Source organism: Glycine max, chromosome 10 (genome assembly GCF_000004515.6).
Source record: "Glycine max cultivar Williams 82 chromosome 10, Glycine_max_v4.0, whole genome shotgun sequence".
Classification (NCBI taxonomy): Eukaryota; Viridiplantae; Streptophyta; class Magnoliopsida; order Fabales; family Fabaceae; genus Glycine; species Glycine max.
In genome coordinates this window covers 29,400,699-29,426,580 of record NC_038246.2, presented here as the reverse complement: position 1 = coordinate 29,426,580, position 25,882 = coordinate 29,400,699, and the positions used below count along the sequence as shown (strand labels likewise).

Here is a 25,882-nt window from a genome sequence, read left to right as displayed (position 1 = left end):
TTTGCATCACTAAACCCCTCAATTACTACAGGAAAACATGTATAATGAATGCCATAATTAATGGTTCCTTTTAAGTATCTAAAAACTCTTTAATGCAATCCAATGAGAATGATCAGGATTATTAGTATACCTTCCTAATCTACCAACTGTATATGCAATGTCAGGCCTAGAGAAGTTTGTCAAATGCAACAAAGAACCAATAATTTGAGAATATTTATGTGAAAAAATTCCTTTACTCAAATTTTTCTTTAACTTAATGGATGAGTCATAAGGAGTAGAAACAGGTTTCACATCAAAATAATTAAACTTCTTCATTAGCTTTTCAACATAATGTGATGATTGGGTTAAAACCATGACATCATTTTTCTTTATAAGCTTAATACCCAATATCATATCTACAGGACCAAGGTCCTTCATATCAAAATTTCTAGACAAGAAAGACTTCACATCATTTATGGAATGCATATTATTACCAAATATCAAAATGTTATCCACATACAAACATAAAATGACACATTCATTATCATCAAATTTTTTCACATACACACATTTATCACTATTATTAATTTGAAAAATCATATGAAAGAACAACTTGATCAAAATTTTTGTGTCATTGCTTTGGAGCATGTTTCAAACCATATAAAGATTTAACAAGTTTGCAAACTTTCTTTTCCTTACCCGGTTCTACAAAGCCTTCAGGTTGGCTCATATAATTTTTTTTCTTTTAAATCACCATTTTAAAAAATAGTTTTTACATCCATTTGATGAATTTCTAAATTAAAAACACAAGCAAGTGAAATTAAAACTCTAATAGTAGTAACTTTAGAAACAAGAGAATATGTATCAAAGAAACCAAGTTTTATTAGTTTTAAGAGAACTCATTTCATCATTGATAGTTTCTTTCCAAAAAGGTGCATCAATAGATCTCATGGTCTCACCATAAGTTTTAGGATCATTTTCAAGTAGAAAAGAGCAAAATTCAGTTAAAAAATAATGTCCTTATTAGCATTATTACAAAATGATAAATTAGAAATTTCAGACACTTCTGAATCAACAATCAAGAATCTATAAGTAGCATTATGCAAAGAATATCTAACAAAAACACAATCAATAGTTTTTGGTCCAATTTTCCTTTTCTTATTAATAGGAATGTTAACATTTACAAGACACCCCCACAATTTAAGATATTTCAGATGTGATTCTTTTTTTTTTTTTCATAACTCATAAAGGGATTTTCAAAAAAATAATTATAAGGTAACCTAGTAAGAATATGACCCAAGTGTTGATTTTATTGCTTTGTGTGTTGTATTTTCACATGTTTATTTTTTTGGGCAAGGAACTACATATATAGAGGGAACCCGTCACCAACATATAGCAACAAAATACTTGCAACAATAACGTTAAAGACAAAAAATAAGAACCAAACAACAAACTTTCTAATTTTAAAGACTTATAACGTTCACAAAGAAATTTGACCAAGTAAAAGATAGTTTCCTAACATAGGAATGGAAGTAGTGCGATGCTTTTAGTTTTTCACGGAAACTAATTCTAAAAGCATTTTATCTTTAAAAAACATAATTGATAAAAAAATATATTTTAATTTTAAATTTCAAATTATAAGAAAATGTTTTCCAACAATCTCCCACTAATTTAAAGATTAAAGAAATAAAATAATATGATAAATTTTTTTAAAGGAGCATAATGCATTGCGTTTTCACCTGAAGATATTTTAGGCTTACTAGAAAAGAACTTAACCATATCCATGACAAATATTTTGATAAGACAGAATGCTACTGCGGAAAAGACTATACAAGAAGAAAGTAGAATTTTCTCTCTAAGACTGTTAGAAAAAATTAAAATAAAATAAAAGAAATAAATACAAAGAAAATGCATAGCCTTGAATTAAATAACCAAATAATAGTAGCAAAATAACTTTAATTGGCGGAACATGAATCAATAATGCACTCTATCATACAATAAGCACAAAGAAAAAATAATTTAGGGGAAGAAATAATTAGCCTGGGTTGAAGTGCACAAACACTATCCTTAGAGAGAAAATGCCTCCATTGCATTGGTAAGAAAATATGATTGCGCTCCTCTCCCAAGATACGACAATCCGTTGGTTTCGATCGTGTGCAGCGAAAGAATTGTCGAACCTTCTAAACACCAATGCTCTTGCTCTCACAAATAAGTTTTTATAAGAGAAAGAAGAAAAAATTTTAGGGAGAAAGAGATCAAATTGTTGTTCTGCTTGTATTTTCTAGAGGAGTGTCTTTTCTAGAGAGGAGGAAAGATATATATATATATATATATATATATATATATATATATATATATATATATATATATAGGCATAAACCTCCTTATGCAACAATAAAAATCTGATCGTTGGAAACCAACTTACAAATATCAAAACAAACGTAACAAATTGCATTGACCCATTAAAGCAAAATCTTAGAAAATATAGAAATCTAATTTTACGTAACAGATTTTGAAACAAATAGTTTATTTTATAAAAAATAATTAATATCAGTAACATATTTTTATAAATTTTAAATTATAAAAAAAATATTTACTAACAAATACTTTAACAAATCACACGGCCTCGATTTTAAATCCCTTATTGAGAACTACCAATGAAAGTTATCAACAAATGAATGGGATCCTAACTCGAATAGGAGATGCTTTGGCCATTCCTAGAAACCAGCCTAGGGATAGACATATAATTCAGGAAATACCAGTGCAAGAAAGACCAATTAATGATAATAATAATCATGAAAATGAAGTTAATGTGCCAACAAGGTTAATGAATAATAGGGAACAACTAATGTTTTGGTAAATAGAAATCAAAATGCAAAAAAAGTTTTGATTAATATGCAACAAAATCAAATACTTCAAGGACAAAATGCCCGAAATAGAGATGCAAACCTTGATGCAATTCAAAATCCTCAGATTAATCAGATGATTGAATGAATCTTGAATAGACATGGTTTTGAAACGGGAAATGCACAACCACCTTATTTTGTTTCTACCTTCCCTGATTATGTTTTGCCATATGAATTTCTAAGGGGATATAAGGTGCCAAAATTTTCAAAATATGCAGGAGAATTAGAAGAATCTACTGTAGAACATGTAGCCCATTTTCAAATAAAATGTGGTGATTTAGCCAGTGATGAATTTCTTAAAATGAAATATTTTCCTAGTTCTTTAACAAGAAACACTTTTACCTGGTTCACCATATTACTGCTAAGTTCAATATATACTTGGACACAACTCAAAAGAATGTTCCATGAACATTTCTTTAAAGGAAAGACTAAGGCTAGTCTCATAGATTTGGTAACTATTGAATGTCTTAATAATGAAATAGTTGAAAATTATTTAAATAGATTTCAACAATTGAAGTCTCGATTTTACACTCAAATTCCTGAACATGAATTAGTAAGAATGACTGTTGTAGGTTTAGATTTTTCAATTCGTAAGAAATTGGTGAATCAACAGGTTAGGGATATGGCATAGTTAACAAATAGAGTAAGAAAATTGAGCAAATAAAATATGAGAAAAAAAATAATAAGAGATTTGACAAGAATACAAGGGAGAATATAGCATATGTGGAAGCATACAAAGATAATGATAATACTATAAATTATTAATATTTAGATTTCAATAAAGACAAAGGTGAAATATGAGTGGCAGAATTGCAACCTGACCTCCCCTATACTTGTCAAATGCGTAAATTGGAGGAAAAACAAAAATTTCCTAATTTGAAATATAGTTTCGATATTACTAAGGAAGATGAATTTTTTTATGTACTCTTGAAAGATAAACAATTTGCCCTTAGTTGTGATAATAATAATCCTTCTTTTGAACAAAGAAATGGGAATAGATATTGTAAATTACATAATGTAATCTGACATTAAACTAATTGTTGTTTACGTTTTAGAGATATGTTTTAAAAAGCAGTAGACGAAGGAAGCCTGAAATTCGAAGAGAAACCAGTGAAAGTGGATAGTGATCCATTCCACATCCAGGCTAATTATATTGAACCCATGCAAATCATGATGATGGGAGCTTCGATAGGATCGCCAAAGCTGAATACTTCATTATCTAAAGAGGAGGTCAATCAGGCTTTGGAAGAATTCAAAAAGGAAGAAGAATCAGTTTTCCCACTAGTAAGGGAATCATTGGTTGAATTTCTATCGAAGAAACATAAGTCTGAGAAAAAGGTAATGTTGTGTCCTTGTTGTAGTGCCGTCTTCGAAAAATTGGCTACAAAAGCTTTCGAGGCTTCCAAAATTCGAAAGAGTTTTCAGAAAGTCTAGGAAATAGATACTAAAGGAAAGGAGAAACAATACATAAATATGATTGTAAGTCAGGTTCAAAGGCCATATAGTTTTTCTTAGAGGAAGTCGCATGTTCCTCATGCAAATGTTTCATCGAACAAATGGTTTCTACCGAGGAATAAAGGATCCAATTCTAGTTTTAAAGCATTTGGAGTTAATGATTTGATGATTCGAAGAGGAGGAACCACTGCAGGTTCTAAGAAAGAATACTACGAGTATCAAAATCCTCCATGGGTGAATAGGAACATGTCAAAAACCCAATGGAGAAGGCATCAAAGAATGAAAAGGGATGCGATATTGGGGATGCAACAAAATAATGGTGTTAGACCTTTAGTTCTTAACAGAATAACTGAAGGTCTACCTCCAGGCTTCGAAAAGAAAAGATTAAGAAAAGAGCAGGAAGATAAAGAAGTTATTATAGACTGTTTTGAGTATAGTTTCGAAGATTCTTTGGAAGCCATTTGTGGAGTAATTTCAATATTACCCGCAGATTATGCTGAAGATTATCAAAATGAGCATATGTTGAGAGATTGTGCTAGAGAAGATTACCTTGATGACCCTTTTCTAAGCCCAAAGGTAGTTTAGATCACTCAAGTTTCCTATTTTACTTCTCATCGGAATGCTGCTGATTTTGATCCTCCTACTAGTGATATGTCGTGTCACATAAAGCCACTCCACTTGACAACTATGGTGGAAGACCACATCATTAACAAGATATTGGTAGATGGAGGGGCTACATTCAACATCTTACCAACATCCATTTTACAGAGGTTTGGTAGAAATGTAGAAGACTTGATACCTCATAATATAGTGGTATCAAATTTCTGTAGAAAACCTGTTAGACAAGTGGCCTCAGATATCTTAAGAAGGGGGGGTTGAATTAAGATATCCCAAACTACTTCCCCAATTAAAAATCTATTTCACTTTTTATTCAAGTTATAAATTCCCTTAATAATGAACTTCTTAAATATTGATTCAAATAAAACAATTTGAATATGAATATAAAGCAATAATAAACAAAGGAGATTAAGGGAAGAAAAAGTGCAAACTCAGATTTATACTGGTTCGGCCACACCCTTGTGCCTACGTCCAGTCCCCAAGCAACCCGCTTGAGAGTTCCACTATCTTGTAAATTCCTTTTACAAGTTCTAAACACACAAGGACAATCCTTCCTTTGTGTTTAGAATTCTTTTACAACAAGAGACCCACGGTCTCTTAATCCCTTAGAGAATGAGGAGAAGAAGAAGAATGAATCTCTCTAGAAAGAGATAGATTTTACAGATTGAGCGCTCAAATAATTCCTTAATGAATTGCAATTGAATTGGCCAAGGAATTCTTAAGAGGATAAAATGATTTTTGCTCTTTGAGAGGATAAACACTTGTTGTTCTGAAAAATTCTGAGCAAATTCGTGTTATAAGTCACATATATATAGACCATTGGTGGTCATGAATAAAGCCTTTGAAAAGTTGTGACTCTTAGAAATATTTTCTGAAAATCCTGTCTGGTAATTGTTTACAGAAATTGTGTAATCGATTACAGCTTTTAAAATTTGAATTAAAACGTTTATTAACTACTGGTAATCGATTACCAAAATTGTGTAATCGATTACACAGTCTAAAATTCGAATTCAAATTTTAGTAGCTGTTATAAAACATATTTGGCCACTGGTAATCGATTACATCCTCTGGTAATCGATTACCAGAGAGTAAATCCTTTGAAAAACACTTTTTTTTTTAATTTAAATTACTTGGCCAAACCTTTTGCTAATTCAATTAGGAATTCCCTTCCTAATATACTAGTGATCATCTTGATGTTGTGACTTGTAATCTTGAAGTATTGTCTTGAATTTAATCTTGAAAAGCCCATATGCATCAATTGCATCATATCATCATCAAAACACCAAAGACATTTGCATCTACAATCTCCCCCTTTTTGATGATGACAATACAATACCTGAAATTAAGATTCAAGCAAGCAACAAACAATTGTATATAGATAAAATGTGCGTTTACTCCCCCTATATTTCGGAATTTATGATCACTTGATTTCTAAGTTTGTTAAGCTTTTTCTACAACCTTTTCTCGCCCTTTGGCAACATAAAAAAGCCAAAGAACTCGGGAATCAACACAGATATAACAATGGAGTAGAAAGATATAAATATCAAAGTATAAGGCATAACCATCCAAACTCACAAACAAGAAATAACCAAACCAGAATCCAAATAACTCAAAACGTCAACAACCACATAATGTCAAAGCAGAAAAGGCTGAAATCCAAATACCACAAGATAAATAAATAAAGTACTTAACATAATAATTTAAACTCTAAGAAACTAAATAGCCAAAATACACGGCTTATAAAAGACATATAATCAGAAACTAAAGTCTAAGAAGGCGGAGGTGGTGGTGGAAGATCGAAACTCTGACGAATGTATCCGACATCCTCTTCAAGCTGTGTGAGGCGAATGTCCATACCGGCAAAGCGTGTATCTAACGAGTCGAAGCGGTCACCAACATAAGAACGAAGACCCCGTAATTCGGAGAGGACTTCATTCATGAGTGCGAAATCTTCGCGCGGAGGAGGTGAAGGAGTACGTTCATCTTGAGGAGGGAGTGCATCCTTCTTCAACCATTGACCATTCCGATCTTTACGGTACCCAAAGGAGGTCACTGCACCAGCACCAATTGCAAAGGAACGCTTGACTTGAACAGAGGGTTCATCATCAAGCGGAATTTGAAAATGACGCAAAAACAGAGTAATCAAATGTGGATAAGGAAGAGGTGCATTGGCCCGTAATGCCTTATGCATTCGGTACCGAACCAAATGGGCCCAGTCGATCTGACGACCGATAAGAAAAGCCCACATAAGAATCAAATCCTCCTCAGAGGCCTGTGCTAAATTGGAAGACCGAGGAAGCAAAATTCTAACAATTATATAGTGCATGATGCGATTATCAAATGTTAATGACCCGGCCAGCAATCTACCGGTCATTTCAGCCTGATCATTGCAGACCATACGGTGAGCATCATGACTCGAATAATCAAATTTCCAGTCATCAACAATGGTGCCCTCAAAAGGTGCACCTTGACTGGGTAAATTAGTTAATGAAAAGAACAATGACTGATCAATGACCATAGAAATACCATGCACCTCAGAGATAATAATGCCATCCTGAATTTTTAAATTGCAGTAGAAGACCTTTACAAGTTTAGGATAATATGGCAATTTTAATGACATGAAATCAACAAGGCCAGAATTTTGAAACACTTGATAGCAATCAAATGTTTCATCATTAAAGAATTCTACGTCTAGGTACTTAGGGTTTAAGATGATTCTAGAAGAAAACTGAGAAAGGTACTGTAGACGCTGATCATCGGATGAAAACAATGTTGATGATCTTGGAGATGACAAAGAAGGATGAATAAGTGCTGTGGGTGCTCCGGATGGGCCGTGACGGCGATGGGCAGCAGCAGCAGCGGTGGAGGATGATCCCTTTCTCTTCTTCGATGGCTCTGCCATTTGATGAAGTTTTTGTAAATTTTGATCGGTGGAAGTGAAAGAGGAGTGAAAAAGAGGAAGATTGGGCTTTACGGGACATGATTTGGTGAAGAATTGAGTGAGATTCGAAGATTTGAAGTTTTAGGTATGGAGGAAAACGTGGAGGAGGCTTTGGCTGCACAGCAGCTCTGATTTCGTGAGTATTTATAGAAGAGGACGAATTGTAATCGATTACAGGGATTTGTAATCGATTACATGACCAATAAGCCTACTGGTAATCGATTACATGATGTTGTAATCGATTACAGGCTGCCTGTTCATGTGTAATCGATTACACTGGGTGGTAATCGATTACCAGAGCCTATCCTAGGCTAGTTTCTTAAGAGAATATCTATGTTTATGCTAAAACACATCCAATATGATTAATTATCACTACTAATGCACTTAATTTAATCATTCAATTATTACATACACAAGAAATCATAAATTCTATCATAATAATAAGAATTCAAACAAGATCAAACAAAATAATCTACAAACAATCAATAAGAGTAGATCAATCAATCAATCCCTATTTTTCTAAATCTCTTACATCTAAGAGGCCTAATTCTCTTCTAATAGAGAAGAACACTTCCTTGGGGAGAGGTTTTGTGAAAATATCAGGAAGTTGATTCTTAGTATCAACAAACTCTAATACACAATCTCCCTTTAGGACATGATCTCTAAGAAAATGGTGTCTAATCTCTATATGTTTAGTTCTAGAGTGTTGAACTGGGTTTTTGGATAGATTTATGGCACTAGTATTATCACACTTAATAGGTATGCGATCAAGAATGATGCCATAGTCAGATAATTGTTGCTTCATCCATAAAATCTGTGCACAACAACTACCGGCAGAGATATACTCCGCTTCAACAGTAAATAAAGCAACACTGTTTTGTTTCTTACTATGCCATGAGACAAGAGCCGATCCAATGAATTGAAAAGTTCCACTTGTGCTTTTTCTATCAGTTTTAGATCCGGCAAAATCAGAATCAGAATATCCTATTAAGTTACATGTTGAATTCTTAGGATACCATAATCCTAAATTGATTGTTCCTAATAGATATCTCATGATTCTCTTTACTGCACTTAAATGTGATTGTTTGGGGTTGGATTGAAACCTAGCACACATGCATACACTAAACATAATATCAGGTCTACTAGTAGATAAATAAAGAAGAGATCCGATCATACCTCGATATTGTTTTATGTCTATAGACTGACCAGATTCATCTTTATCTAAGTAACAACTAGTGCTCATCGGTGTAGACATGTGTTTTGCACTATCCATCCCAAATCTTTTGATCAATTCCTTGCAGTACTTAGATTGATTGATGAATATACCTTCTTGAGTTTGCTTGATTTGTAATCCCAGAAAGTACTTTAGTTCTCCCATCATTGACATTTCAAATTCACTTTGCATATCAAGGGAAAACTCCTTGCACAATGAATCATTAGTGGATCCAAAAATTATATCATCAACATATATTTGAATCAACAAAATATCATTATGCTTTCTCTTTATGAACAATGTGGTATCCACTTTACCTCTAGAGAATTCTTTTTCTAGAAGAAAATTGCTTAAGCGTTCATACCACGCCCTAGGGGCTTGTTTCAAACCATAAAGAGCCTTTTGTAATTTATAAACATGGTTTGGTTTATCAGGAATTTCAAAACCAGGGGGTTGTTCAACATATACCTCTTCTTGAATTAAACCATTTAGAAAGGCACTCTTAACATCCATTTGATAAAGTTTAAAATCAATTATGGATGCATATGCCAAAAGCATTCTAATGGCTTCTAATCTTGCAACAGGAGCATATGTTTCTTCATAGTCTATTCCTTCTTCTTGATTATACCCTTTTGCTACTAACCTGGCTTTATTTCTAATAATTATACCATGTTCATCTAATTTATTTCTAAAAACCCATTTTGTTCCTATGACAGGATAATTTTTAGGTTTTTCTACTAATTTCCACACATTGATTCTTTCAAATTGGTTTAGTTCTTCTTGCATGGCAATGATCCAGTTATCATCTACTATGGCTTCTTTTATATTTTTAGGTTCAATCATAGATACAAAAGCCATATTATTGCATAAATCTTTAAGAGAATGTCTAGTTGTTACCCCTTTTGAGATATCACCAATAATGTTGTCGAGGGGATGATCTCTTGAAGCTTTCCATTCTCTTGGAAGTTCATCATTGGATTGGACTTCTTCTGGAGGATCTTCATTGTTTCCTTTATCATTTCCTTTGGAATCTTGTTCATGAATATTCATATGTTCTAAAGAATCTGCAATGTCATCTAGTATATTCTTTCTTGACAAGATAGCATTAGATTCATCAAAGGTAACATGAATGGATTCCTCGATATTCATAGTTCTTTTATTATATATCCTATATGGTTTGCTTTGTAATGAATATCCAAGAAAAATACCTTCATCAGATTTTGCATCAAATTTTCCTAGATTATCTTTTCCATTATTGAGCACAAAGCATTTGCAACCAAAAACATGTAGATGAGAAATATTAGGTTTTCTACCATTAAATAACTCATATGGAGTTTTCTTTAAAATAGGTCTTATTAAGGCCCTATTCATGATGTAACATGCAGTATTGACCGCTTCAGCCCAAAAATACTTTGGAAGAGAAGTATCATTTAATAAAGTTCTAGCAATTTCCCATTGACCTATTTTTCCTCTCAACAACTCCATTTTGTTGAGGGGTTCTAGGTGCAGAAAAATTGTGTTCAATACCATGTTCATCACAGAATAATTCAAAATCTTTGTTTTCAAATTCACCCCCATGATCACTTCTAATGGATGCAATCTTAAGATTTTTCTTGTTTTGTATGACTTTAGCTAGTTTTCTAAATGCTTGGAATGAATCACTTTTATGTGTAATAAATAATGTCCAAGTATATCTAGAGAAATCATCAACTATAACTAGAGCATAGTAATTTCCTCCAAAACTCATGGTTCTAGATGGACCAAATAAATCCATATGCAATAATTGTAAGGGTTGAGTGGTTGAAACAACATTTTTAGGTTTGAATGAGACTCTTGTTTGTTTGCCCTTTTGACATGCATCACATAGTTTATCTTTTTCAAATTTCAATTTAGGCAAACCAACTACTAAATCTTTTGAAATTAATTTATTTAAGTGATCCATGTTTATGTGAGCAATTCTTTTATGCCATAACCATGGATCATCATGTTTGCTAAGAAAGCAATGATTGTTTTCTAGTTTTATGCTTAAGTCTATCATGTAAACATTATTGACTCTATGTCCTACATGCTTTATATTAATGTCTTGCTTATGTTCTATAAGACATTTCTGAGAATCAAATGATACTAGATAGCCTTTGTCGCATAATTGACTAACACTAAGCAGGCTGTGCTTAAGGCCTTCAACAAGTAGAACATTTTCAATGGAGTTTGAAGAATTTGTACCTATTTTACCCACTCCAAGGATTCTACCTTTGTTGTTGTCACCATATGTTACATGCCCGCTTTTCTTTGGAGAGATGTGTGTAAAATTTGATGCATCTCCAGTCATATGTTTTGAGCATCCGCTATCTATGTACCACTTCTTTCTCAAAGATACCTACATAATCAAGTTTTTGACTTAGGTACCCAAACTTTATTGGGTCCTTGCATGTTAGTATAAACTGAGGATCCTTTTGGAACCCATATCATTTTAATGTTACTGTAATTTTTCTTGAAGTAGCAAGTTGATATGTCATGTCCTCTTCTTCCACAGTAAAAACAAGTGATAGAATTAGAATTACATTTTTGTGTGGAAGTGGAAAAGTTTTTATGAAACTTTTGTTGTTTTTCAGATTTATACCCTAGTCCATTTTTATTAGACACATATCTTTGTTTACTTAATATAACATCTAAATTATTTTTGCTATATGAAAATTTTGCAAGTGAATTTTTCAACTCTTTAATTTCTTTTACATATTTATCACAACAACTACAAGAATCTGATATTTTCTTGTCAGAAATAGTGGAGATATTAACTTTTTCATTTGTTTTAGAAATTGAGACTTCATTTCTAAGAAGATCTAATTATTTGTTTAATTTCGAAATTTCATTTTCTAAATTTGAAATTGTTTTCTTTGAAGATGAAACTAATTTTGCAAGTTTAATTGACTCTTTATGCAGATCAGCAAATGCATCTTGCAATTCATCAAAAGAAATAGATAAGTTATTTGAAGATGTTACCTCTTCATCACTTTCGTAACTTTTAGCCATAAGGCAGAGATTTATCTCTTTATTTTCAGAATCTTCAGAAGATTCCATATCATTTTCATCCCATGTGATGTATGCTTTCTTCAGTTTCTTTTCACTATGATTTTTCTTTTCAGATTTTTCCATCTTTTTCTTGAAGATGGGACAATCAACCCTCAGATGTCCAGGTTGATTGCATTCAAAGCATTTTAGAGTAGAGGATGAAGTTTCTGTCCTTCTCTTTGATTTAAAATTGGGTCGCCTCTGATTTCCTCTTACTTTAACAAACTTGTTGAATCTTGTTACAAAAAGACTTAGATCATCATCATCATCTGGATCATTATCCTGATCACTTTCTTCTTGAATTGAGGATGATGCTTTAAGAGCAATTCCTTTCTTTTTCTTGTCATTTTCTTCATGTTGGTGTAATCTCAATAGTTCCATCTCGTGTTCCTGCAACTTTCCAAATAAAGTGGCAAGGGACATATTAGACAAATCTCTTGACTCAGTAATGGCCGTTACTTTGGGTTGCCATTCTCTACTTAAACATCTTAACACTTTGTTTATGAGATCCTCATTTTGAAATTCTTTGCCTAAGGCTGCTTGATGATTTACTATATGTGTAAATCTCTTTTGCATGCTTTGAATATTTTCATTTGCATTCATTCTAAATAATTCATACTCATGAGTTAGTGCATTTATCCTAGATCTTTTAACATCTGTAGTTCCTTCATGTGTTAATCGAAGAGTGTCCCACATTTCCTTAGCACTCTTACAATTTGAAACCCTGAAATATTCATCCATTCCCAGGGCAGATGTTATTATGTTTTTGGCTTTTAAGTTGTATTGTACTCGTTTTCTATCCTCTTCAGACCATCTATCTCTAGGTTTTTCTATAGTTATGCTTTCACTTGATGAACTACCATCTATTGTAACTCTTTCTACTGTGGTGGGTATATAAGGCCCTATTTCTATGGCTTCCCAAATATTTAGATCTATTGCCTCAATAAAAATTTGCATTCGGGTTTTCTAGTAGTGGTAACCCTCTCCATTAAAGATTGGAGGTCTATTGATAGAATTCCCTTCTGGAAATAAGGAATTTGCTGAGGCCATCTTTTTCTTGAAGCTTCTAAACTTTATACAAGAATGAAGCATCTTTTTCTTTCCCTCTCCATTAAATGTGAATGTATGTATACATGATTTTGATGATGTCAAAAGAAGAATCAAACAAGGCTCATTTTGCTTCAAGATTAATACAAGATTGTTTCAACAAACAAAGCCTTGATTCAAGATTTCTTCAAGATCAAGCCTTGCCTCACAATGAAAGGTTTCAAGTCATTCAAGGCACATGTAATCGATTACCAATACATGTAATCGATTACCAATGGTTTGAAAGTGTGTAATCGATTACACATCATATGTAATCGATTACGAGAGACTCTGAACGTGGGAAATTCAAATTTTAAATGAAGGGTCACAACTGTTGAAAAACAACTGTGTAATCAATTACACTAATTTTGTAATTGATTACCAGAGAGGATTTTCAAGGAATATCGCCAACAGTCACATCTTATCATTTGGATTTTGAATGGCCATCAAAGGGCTATATATATGTGTGACTTGGGACAAAATTGAAGAGAGAGTTTTGCTTGGAAAAAATGTCTTATCCTCTCAAAAGACAATGAGAGAGATTCCAAAAGAACTTCGTTGTCAAATGCTCTCTCAAAAGAAATCCTTGACCAAATACTTGCAAAATCTATAAGGATTTTTACATGATCTTCATTGTAATATTCTTCTCTTGAAGAGAGAATTCTTCTTTCATTCTTCTTATTCAATGAGATTGGTTAAGAGACTGTAAGTCTCTTGTTGTAAAGCATCTGAACACAAGGGATGGGTTGTCCCTGTGTGGTTCAAACTTTGTAAAGGATTTTACAAAGCTAGTGGAAATCTCAAGTGGGTTGCTTGAGTACTGGACGTAGGCACGGGAAATGGCTGAACCAGTATAAAATTGTGTTTGCATTCTCTCTTCCCTTATCTTATTTATTTTGTTGCAATCAATTGTGTCTTGCATGTTTAAAGAACATTGTTAAATTGATTGTTGTTGCTTCTTCTGCATTCTAAGCCTATCCCTCTTAAGATTATTGAGGCCACAAGGTCCAACAAAACCTTCAGATTCTAAAGGGGTTATCTGCTTAGACGTTTCTATGGGTTGCAAGAGAAGACCTATAATGTTCAGAGTGATTTCCTCGCAAGCCAACTTGAACATGTTACTAGGGAAAAAGCAGATACATGGGGTAGGAGCAGTTCCATCAACGGTTCATCAAAATCTTTTCTTTTGGAATAAAGATGGAAAATTTGAAATAGTTGAAGTGGATCAATCATCATATGGAATTTATGCTGCATTTGCAGATGAAAGCGACCAAGCTTTGGTTGCAGCTGTTCCTTTCGAAGTTGATTACTCATTTTATCTAAACAATAAGTCAGGTGAAGATATAGATAAGTTCTTTTGTTGGGATTCGACTATACGTTTCCTTTTGATTAACAAGGTGTCATGATGAGAATCCTGAAACTGGCCAAATACAGGCTAAAGGCCCAAGTGGAGAAGGACAAAGCCCCCGAGTGGAGAAGGATGAAGGCCCAGAGGCAGAGACACTATCAAGACTATTAATTGTTGCTAAAGGCCCAAATTAATTTGAAGGCCCATAATAAATATGTTCTATTTTTAATTTATAATTATTTTCGTTGTAATTTTGGCCCAAATTGTTTAGAAGGCCCATGTCTATTTTTATCTTTTTGTTCAGATACACTATAAGTATTGATTTTCATTTTCAATAAAAAACTTTTGGCATTTGATAAAATTTGGTGAGAGCTTCTCTTTGGGTTCCTTGTTGAACCAATCTCAGACTTATCAAGGTAATCCTTATGGCGTCTACCCTGACTTATCTTCCTTCACTGGAAGTGGCGTCATCCAAATCTCCGTAGCATGTATCAAACGATCCGCTCCTACTCAGGTTCACATCATCTGGTATCAGAGCTTCGGCTCTTGATACAAGTTCTATCCTATCCTATTTTTTTCTTTGTAATTTGTCCAGGTTCGTGTTTTGTCCTTGTTCTATTATTTGTTTTCTTGTTTGCGTCTTGTTGTATTCTTGTTTGTGTCTTTGTTTCGTTCTTGTTCTTGTTCTTGTCACATTTTTGTTCTTGTTTTTGTTTCTTGTGTCTTTCAGACTTTGTGTAAAAAAAAAAAATCTGTTTGAGTTCTGTTTCAAGCATTATAAAAAAAAAGTTGCAATTTTTTTTTAAAAAGAAAGAAAGAAAGAAAGAAAGTGGGTGTTTGATCTTTGAACACGAAATTGATGCAGTTTGAGGCTTTTTTTTAGCAGAAAATCGTGTACCAAATCCCCTTATCTGGATTCTCCTTTGAATTCTAAGCGTTTTGATATATAGTGGGTCTCAAATGGACAACTGTAGCAAAAGTTATGAGCATTTGAAGTTTACTAGTCATATCTGTTATCCTATCTGTTATTTTATTTGTTATCATATTTGTTATCCAAATTAAATCTAATTTGTTATCCAAATCAAATCTAATATATTATCCAAATCAAATCTAATCTTTTATCCAAATCAAATCCAATCTGCTATCCAATCAAGTCCAAGTTGTTATCCCAAATCAAATTTGTTACTTAGTCTGTCATAATTATATTGTCTTTCCTTTTATTTTATATTATCTTGTGTGTCTAATTTGATCCATTTAGGAACTTAAGAGGGAACACGAGTGGTAAAAGGCAAGAGGGAATACATTACACTAAAGCCTATATTGAGAGCATCAAACACGAGTGAACTACCATCAAAGAGAGAAACACGTGAGTAGAGTGTGGTGAGGTCCTGAATCTTTTTTTTAATTTACTGCAAAATTCTTTGTTCCTTAACCATGGCAGGAGCTAGTGACAATGGTGGTGTATATCATCAATTGGACAGATTTCAGTGCTTATTACTGGACGTGATGACTACACAAATGCAACGTTTGTTGAAACGTAACAATGAAGAGCTCTACAGGCGAATAGAAGGACTAGAGAACCAAATGAATCCAAATGCTAGGAGACCTTATGGTGGCAACAGAAGGGTCAATGATGGATCAAACCGAATAGAGGGGCAAGACAGAATTGAGGGAGTAAAACTCAATGTATCCTCTTTTAAAGGCAGGAGTGACCCAGACGCCTACCTTACTTGGGAGATGAAGATTCAGCATGCATCCTCCTACAATGATTATCCAGAAGAGCAGAAGGTGAAATTAGAAGTAGCTGCATTCTCAGACTATGCCCTTGTTTGGTGGAAGAAAAATCAAAGAGAGATGAAGAGAGAAGAAGGGCGGGAGATAGATACATGGACTGAGATGAGAAGGGTTATGCGAAAGAGGTATGTTCCAACTAGCTATAGTAGAACCATGCGACATAAACTCTAGAGGTTATCCCAGGGAAGTTTGATTATTGAGGACAAGGAGATGGAGATGGCACTAGTGAGGGCCAACATTGCAGAGGACACCAAAGCAGTGCATGATGACTTCACTTACAAGATTTCTTTCCAGCACCATGACCAGCAAATTATTTATAAACCTATATCCCTCAGAGAAGTGTGTGATAACCAAATCAGAAAGAGAGAAAAAAAAAGAACAAGAGAGAGACAATAGTGAGGCACCACAGAGGAATAGAAAAAGGAAGAGTGATAGACTTGAGAGATGGAGTGATACATAAGAGAGAGAGAGAGTGATAATTCTAATCAGTTAACTATTTATGTTTCTCCTAGTGTTCAACCCTTATTGCAGGAATTTAAAGATGTCTATCCCAAGGAGATTCCTCATGGACTGCCACCTTCAAGAAGCATAGAACATCAAGTTGATCTCCTTCCAGAAGCTTCATTGCCTAACAGGCCAACTTACAACAGCAAGCCCCAAGAGACTCAGCATAAGGATGCACAGGCCAAAGTTGAGTATATGAAAAGATTGTATAACCAAGTGAAGGTGAAAATTACAAAGAAGAATGAAAGCTATGACAAGCAAGCCAATAAGAAAAGGAAGGAAGTGGTACTTGAACCCGGTGATGATCCTGGACATTTGAGGGCAAATGTTTTCCAAGAAGGAGGGAATGATGAGAATCCTGAAACTGGCCAAATATAGGCTAAAGGCCCAAGTGGAGAAGGACGAAGGCCCCAGTGGAGAAGGACAAAGCCCCCGAGTGGAGAAGGATGAAGACCCTGAGGCAGAGACACTATCAAGACTATTAATTGTTACTGAAGGCCCAGATTAATTTGAAGGCCCATAATAAATATGTTCTATTTTTAATTTATAATTATTTTCGTTGTAATTTTGGCCCAAATTGTTTAGAAGGCCCATGTCTATTTTTATCTTTTTGTTCAGATACACTATAAGTATTGATTTTCGTTTTCAATAAAAAAACTTTTGGCATTTTATAAAATTTGGTGAGAGCTTCTCTCTGGGTTCCTTGTTGAACCAATCTCAGACTTATCAAGGTAATCCTTGTGGCGTCTACCCTGACTTATTTTCCTTCACCGGAAGTGGCGTTTACCCTGACTTATCTTCCTTCATCGGAAGTGGCGTCATCCAAAACTTTATAGCCTGTATCAAACGTTCCGCCCCGTAAGGTTCACATCATGTCACAACCTACCCTTCGACAAGAGGGCGAGGCGAAAAGCCAAAGGAGTGTCTTCCAAAAAGGAAAACGCGTGGAGTCGCCACCAACATTTATTCAAGGAAAACATTAGAAAAAACCCAAAAAGAAGGTCTGTGAATTTTGAAAATAAGGGTTCGGGAGTTGTTTACACATAGGGAAGGTATTAGCACCCCACACACCCATCATAAGGGACGACAACCTTTAATCGAGTGTGCAAAAATGTGACTTCGATATTATTTATTTTCCCTTTTTATATTTTTTTTATTTTTGGGGTCGACAAGGGTGTTGCCCTTGCTCCTACGTATCCTCAAGTGCGATGAGGAATTCATACCTATATAGTTGTTTAAGTCTAAATGTTTATGTGTTAAATTGATTATATATTTTTTGAAAGATTTATTTTAATTGCGAACAAAGAGTCATTTAAGGCGTTGGACCTCGAAATGATGTTTTAAATTTTGAAAAGCGGAGAAAATCGTTAAGGCGTTGGACCTTGAAATGATGTTTTAAATTTTGAAAAGTGGAGAGAATCGTTAAGGCATTGGACTTTGAAATGATCTCAAGTGATATTTGATAAAAAGAAGTTAGTTATGAGTTGGTTTTATCTTGGTTTTGTTTATTAACTTTCAATCTCTTTAAAGACAACTTACAACACTAGTGATCGGTTAAGATTGAACTTTACAAAGAAAAACAAGATCACCGATGATAGATGGAGAAGATGGATGTGCACAAAACAAAAAGGGGGACCCCTAAGGGTGCATAGATCACATCAGAATCTTTAAAAAAACAAAACTAACCAACGGTCACATGAAGAACACTGGACAAGGAACGATGTAGAGATTGATCACAGTCGCGATTTGGCAGCACCTCGGGATTGTTTCCTCTTCTTTCTCTCTTCTCTCAATTCTCTCCACTTCTGAACCTTCAAACCCCTTAAAACACCCTTAGGACGCCAGTTTATAGGCAAAAGGTCACTTTGGGGCAATTGCAGCTGGCCCAGGCGAGCTGAAACTTAGTGCTGAAGCAATGAGCTGGCCCAGGTGAGTTGGTTTTTTCACCATGAAGCTATTTGGTGGCCTAGGCGAGCCAAAGACTAGCCTAGGCGAGCTAGGGTCAAGGAAAACCAAGGAAAAGACCTTTTTGCCCTTTTTTTGGTATTTTTTGCATTCCTGATCAAAACGCTGAATGATCATCTATTTCGCACTATAATTGGCATTCAACACCGTAAGTCGACTAGCAAGGATCAAAAGATCAACGAATGATAGTCCTCGGACGAAATTAGGGTATGATACAAGGCCGTCGAAAATCATCCAAAGTTCAAGAGTTATGACTTCCTTAGAAGCATGTTTGAGGTTTATGGCTTTACTATCGACTTACATAGCCAATAATAAGAATCAAGCGGCTATTGCAGCCGACAATCAAATAAGTGGCTACTACAACCGTTGAAATCAAGGAAGTGGCTATTGCTTTCTTCGAAATCTAGGATGTGGCTTTTGAGGCCGTCGAAACGGAGAAGCAACTACTGCGGCTATCAAAATAAAGGATGCGACTATTGCGGCAGTACAAATGGATGAAACGGCTTCTGCGGCCAAGGAAAAGAAAAGGATGGATACTGAAGCCATCGAAAAAATTGTTGATGTAAAAAGAAAGATGGATATTGATGCCATCAAAAGTAAGAAGTATTTGTCAAAAAAGAGAAATCAAAAGAAAATATTTTCGAGCAGAAAAGTGAAGAATCAAAATTGGATTGCATTTATGACTATTCACCTTTAGGCTTTGAGAAACCAGTGTCCCTAGGATTAAAAAAGATTGAATCTTGAGATCCTTTAGAAGAAATTAACCTAGGGAATGAAATGAATTGTTAGCAAACTATTAGATACTAGACTTCAAGAAAATATAGTCTCTCTTACAAAAGTTCATGGATTGTTTCACATGAGACTGTGAAGATATGCCTAGACTCAGTAGAGAATTGGTGGAACATAGATTGCCTATCTATGAAGGGAAAAAACCAGTGAAGCATGCACCAAGAAGATTTGCTCCCAATGTCATAGAGGTCACCAAAGCATAGATAGAAAGGCTACTAAAGGCCAATTTCATTCGAACTACAAGGTATGTTGATTGGATTTCTAATATAGTTCCTATAATTTAAAAGAATGAGAAAATATGTATGTGTATAGATTTTAGGGATTGAAATGAAGCAACACCTAAATATGAGTATCCTATGCTAGTTGCTGATATGTTAGTTAATCTAACAACAAACAATGAAATTTTAAGTTCATTAGATGGTTATTCAAGATATAATCAAATATATATTGCTGAAAATGATGTATCTGAAACTGCTTTCCGATGCCTGAGGGTATTTGGAATATATGAATAGATGGTAATGCCATTTGGTCTAAAAATGTTGGTGCAACATATCAAAGGGCAACAAATCATATTTTTTATGATTTAATTGGGAGATTTATGCAAGTCTATATAGATGATGTGGTTAAGAAATAATGAGAAAGCATGGATTGAAAATGAATCCATTGAAATGTGCTTTTGGTGTCTTTGTAACTGAGTTCTTGGGTTTTATTATCCATCAGAAGGGAATTGAAATAGATAAAAATAAAGCGAAAGCCATTTTGGAGACTTCCCCTCCGAAGAATAAGAAACAACTTCAGTCATTGTTAGGTAAAGTAAATTTTTTCAGAAGATTCATTTATAATATGTCAGGAAAAACTAAAGTATTTTCACATTTACTTAGATTGAAAGATGAAGTTGAATTTTGATGGGAAAAGGAACACCAAGAAGCCTTTGATGATATCAAGAGATATCTTGCTAATCCACCAATTCTTGTACCTCTTGTGAAAGGAAGAGACTTAAAGTTGTATATTTCAACATTAGATTTGACCATGCAAGCATGCTAGTGCAGGAAGATTATAATGACATAGAATGAACTATTTATTATCTTAGTCGAATTCTTAATGATGCTAAAATTAGATATAGTGCTATAGAAAAATTATGTTCCTGCTTATATTACTCTTGTACTAAACTCAAATATTATATAAAGTCTTTCAATGTTCAAGTATTGTCTCACAATAATGTTATCAAGTTTATGCTATCTAAGTCTATTTTACATAATAGAATAGGGAAATGGACCCTTGCATTGACAAAATTTTCACTTACCTTTGTACCATTGAAAACTATTAAATGCCAAATTATAACAGATTTTCTAGCTGATCATTCAAACATAGAAATATAGGAATGTTATATAGGGATTAAACCTTGGGTATTGTATTTTGATGGTTTGAAACATGTAGATAGTTCTAGGATTGGTGTCGTTTTAATTTCTCCAAATAATACACCTTTGAAGATCCTTTTCGAAATCAAACATTTATGTTCCAATAATGAAGCAGAATATAAGGTTTTAATAACTAGTTTAGAAACATTATTAAATCTAGGTGCAAAACATGTATTAATTAGAGGAGATTCCGAGTTAGTCATCAATCAATTAACTTGAAAATTTAATTGTATTAAAAGTAATTTGCTAAAATACTTTTCATATGCTTCCAAGTTGTTAAGTAGATTTGATGAAGTTGAGTTTGAGCATGTGTTTCGAGAGCAAAATAATGAAGCTAATGATTTTTCTCAAATTGCTTTTGGTTATAAGTTGACTAAACAAAATTTTGAATCCTTGATAACTATCAAAGAAAAATTACACAAAGAAGTAGAAATTTTGAATACAAATATGTTGACAACTCTCAACTGAAGAAAGCCTTTAGTCAATTATCTTCAAAATCCTAATTTATTTGTGGGTCAAAAGATAAAGTACAAAGCTAAAAATTATGTTATTTTGGGAGATGAGTTGTATAAAAAAGGTGTAGATGAAATCTTATTAAAATGTTTAGGAGAATCAAAAGCCTACGTAGCTTTAGCAGAAATTCATGAAGGAATTTTTGGATCTCATTAAACTGGAGAAAAAAGGAAGTCAATGTTATTTCTACAAGGTTATTATTGGCCAACTATTTTGAAGGATCAGATAATCTACGCCAAATCATGTGAAGAATGTCAAAAAGATGGTCCTATACAACAAGTGACTTACATTCAGTAACAAAACCTTGGCCTTTATATAGGATGAGCTTTAGATTCGGTAGGTCAAATTCATCCATCTTCGAAAGGACATAACATTACTAAATAAATTACATTCTACGACAGCAATTCTACAACGGTTCCCAAAAACCGTCTTAGAATGTCTTTGCGGTGTCAATTTTGTAATATATACAACTTGAACGATGATGGTTTTATAAAGACCGTCTTACAATATTGAGTTCAATGACGATTGATTATATAACCATCTTGGAATGATTTTGAAATTATTTAACTCATCTGTCTATCTCTTCTCACACACACTTTTTTGTTTCTATCTCTTTCGCCTACAAGAACGTCATTAGTGTGCGATGAACATCCTTGCTTCCAAGCTTTTGCATAGGGGAGATTGGCGACCAACGTGCCTTCACACACGACCACGACTTGCACAAGCACCACCCAAGCATGTCGCCATGGGGCTGGCGTCCTCTGAAGGAAACCTCCAGAACCTCGAAAGCGCGCTACATCACAATCCTTGCAAACGAAGGGAAAGAGTTTGGAAACTGCAACAGTTGAAGAAGGATAGGAAAATGAGGACCAGTGGCAAAAAGGTTGAATCAGAATGAGGATCCTAGTGATAGGGTTTTAGAAAATGACAACATTGAATTAGAGTCTCTGTCATCATCATCAAGTGGTTTGTGCGTAGGAAGATGAAGATTGATTCCGTAGTGGGTTCCTACCTTGATCCCCTTGCTGATAAGGTATTCTTCACTCTCATCTCCCATTGCATTTGCATTTTTGTTTCATCTTCGTTCCTTAATGCAGGTCCTTATTGGTTTCATTTTCTTAATATGGTGCATAAAGATCTACTGCATCGTAAGTCATTCTGCTTGTTATGGTATGTTTTGATGATGGTTAACAATGATGTTAATTAATTATGAGTCTTGAATTGAGGAATGATGTTGAAATGTTGTTCTTGTTGTTATTGCTCAGTTGGATTCTACTCAGTTGGATGGTTTTCTGTTGATTGAATCTGTCAGAAATGGGTCTCTTGAAGATTCTCTCATGTTTTCTTTATTTTATTTTTTTGAATTTCATTATATGTATCATGTACGTTTATTAATTTTCTTTATCTTTTTATTTACATATTCTTTTTTTCTTAAAATGTCAATTTTATAGACATTTTGTAGGAGATTCTATAATTAAGAACTCTTTTGAATTAGAGTACATATTGGCAATTCACTATGCTAAGTTGGATTTTTAAGCCTGTCTAGATACCCTTCACGGAGTCACCTGTTAATGGAGTTTGTTCCTTATCATAAGTTCAGAATTCAGTTTTGGGGTACATGATGATCTTCTTTCATCTGGGACTCTCGATCCTTCGCGGCCTCCCTTGTGAGCATCTAGAAACCATGGGGGTGGTCATCAAACCAAGACCATTCACCATCAAAATAGTCATGTAATAAAAAACATTCCTATCAAGAGGGAAACAATTGGATCATGAAGGGTTGCCAACAAAATTGTGCAGTAAGCATCAACCACTTAATGATTTCAAGAATTATCAGTTAAGTGGTGTATTAGAATCTGACAATTGCATTTTAGGACCATCAAAACGAGCCATGGCTGATCATGCAAAGAGTTACTATCAGTTAGAGGTTACTTTCTATCCAAGTCCTCAAAATAGTTTCTATTCAACCACTGTCTACTCAGAAGCCAAAGAAAGTTTCACCAACACTAAGGTCAATGAGTGTGCTAGTGTTGACAAGTCTTATGAAAGTGAAGAAATGGAAAATTACTATCATATTAATGAGAATAGGAAGACCAGCATATGTAAAGCAAGTACTGGCAATGATGCTAGTGATGAGAGCAACACCAGTAGTTTGAGCAGTGTCATGTATAAACAACACAAGGCAAATGACAAAAGATGGGAAGCGATTACTGCCACCCGAGCTTGAGATGGGATGTTGGAAATGAGGCATTTCAGGTTGTTGACAAAATTGGGGTGTTGAGACATAGGGAGTGTGTATCTAGCTAAATTGAGTGGCACAAGAACTTCTTTTGCCATGGAGATCATGAACAAGACCAAGCTGGCAAATCGCAAGAAGCTTTTGAGGTCTCAAACAGAGAGAGAAATATTGCAGTCTTTAGATCATCCTTTTTTACCCACATTGTATACACACCTTGAGGCAAAGACATTTTCTTGCTTGGTAATGGAGTTCTTCCCTGGTGGGGACCTGCATCCACTCAGGCAAAGACAACCAGAGAAGTATTTTTCGGAGCATGCTGTCAAGTTAGCGATTTCTTTTCCTGCTCGACTCTTGCAATTGTATCTATATATGATAATATAACAAGGAGACACATGTACAAATAGCATGGGTCAATGAACTTGATTTTAATTAATTATATATTCCTTGGATTTATGAACTCAATTATTCCATGGCACTAGGAGCCTAGAAGGAAAACTTCACCCTTTCTTTGGGAATAAGTACCAGTTGAGGTTTTCATAATATAAATGACAAAAGATGGACTTCCAAATTTTTATTTATATCCACTTTGATCAATATGACCCCTAAAATTTCTATGTAGCTAACACCCAACATAGAGTGAAAACTTTCATGGACTGAACCCCTCAAGGACTAAGGATACAAACGGTTAGTTGTTTAATGCTATATTTCCTAGAAAACATTCAGAATAGTTTTTTTTCTAATATTATTTATACTATAGGAGTGATAGTTTCTTTTATTTATTTATGTAATGTAATATTGGCATTTGGTTAAATTAGTTGGTAAGGGAATGTGAACAATGAACATGTATGAGATTCAAAGATTTCTATATATTAGATTTTGCATTCCATTTACCCAATTTGGTCCCTCTTCCATAAAGCAAGTTTATCTAAGACTAAGTAGATATTATCATTATTATTAATTGCAAATATGAGTTGTACTTCTAGAACTACAATGCATTGTCCTGTGGAATGTGAACTTGTTGGGGCCATTCTATAGAGCACTACATCTTTTTTTTTTCCATATGTTTTATCATATCCTGCTTGATCAACTTGGAGATTTTTACTTGGCACCTCACACACTAGGAGTTTGTGAATCTATATTTGATAAATTGTATTATGATAAATTGCATTTTGTTATTAGATCGGTCTCAAGTGGAGGACAGAGAAGGAAGTCATATCTGGCAAGGGTATTATTATTCATTTGCTGACTAGTATTTCTTAGTATTGATTCCCTTAGTTCCTCCCCGTGTCTTATAGGGACTATTTCTGAAAACATATGCTTTCTGGTTTGTGTTCTTTTTTTCTCACGCAACATGTTGTTTTGAATGATATTGGCAGCATATTTGTTTTCGTAGCAAGTGATATTCTTATGATCATGTTGTAAGAAACTTTTTAGAGTTTCCATCAGAACAAAGCAGAACTAGGAAGAGTTTAAGGTTAATTTGAGGTGGAGGTCCAGTGGTTTTAGTAGACAAAGGGCCAACCTTACCTTAGTTATGGATGTTGAGGCAAAGATTGATCACTTGCCAATTGACTTGTTGGCTCATATTTTTGTTCTGTTCACTTCCTTCACTGATTTGGCACAATAAGCATATATGAGTGTTTCATTTCATTTCAGTATTTTAATAATTCATTCACCAATCATTTCATGTGGTGTTTGCTTTAAGGGCGAGTGGTGTTTGCAAGAAATGGAAACAAGGGGTGAAGGAGTCTCTTGCTCGGAGACACAATCTCAGCTTTGCTGACTAGAAGATGGATGATGACTCCATTGCTCACCTTGTTTATCATGCCTACAACCTCACTAAGCTATATATGTATGTATATATAATTATGTATGCCTTTCTTTTCTTTTTATTTTTTAGGCCCTAAGTTTTGTTCTATTTTATGCCCCTTTATAGTTATTGATAATAAGGATGGTAAAATGTTTCTGATTGCTTCCTTTTGATGATCTTTCTTGAACATCAAAGAGAAATTTCTGTATTGATTCTCAGAGCTTTGGAGATGGAT

At 34.1% G+C, this 25,882-nt stretch overlaps 1 pseudogene; it reads left to right on the top strand.

The window, feature by feature from the left end:
• Positions 1 to 16,199: 16,199 nt before the first annotated feature.
• Positions 16,200 to 25,624, top strand: LOC100790526 (protein kinase PVPK-1-like; annotated as a pseudogene).
• The last annotated feature ends 258 nt before the right edge of the window (positions 25,625 to 25,882 follow it).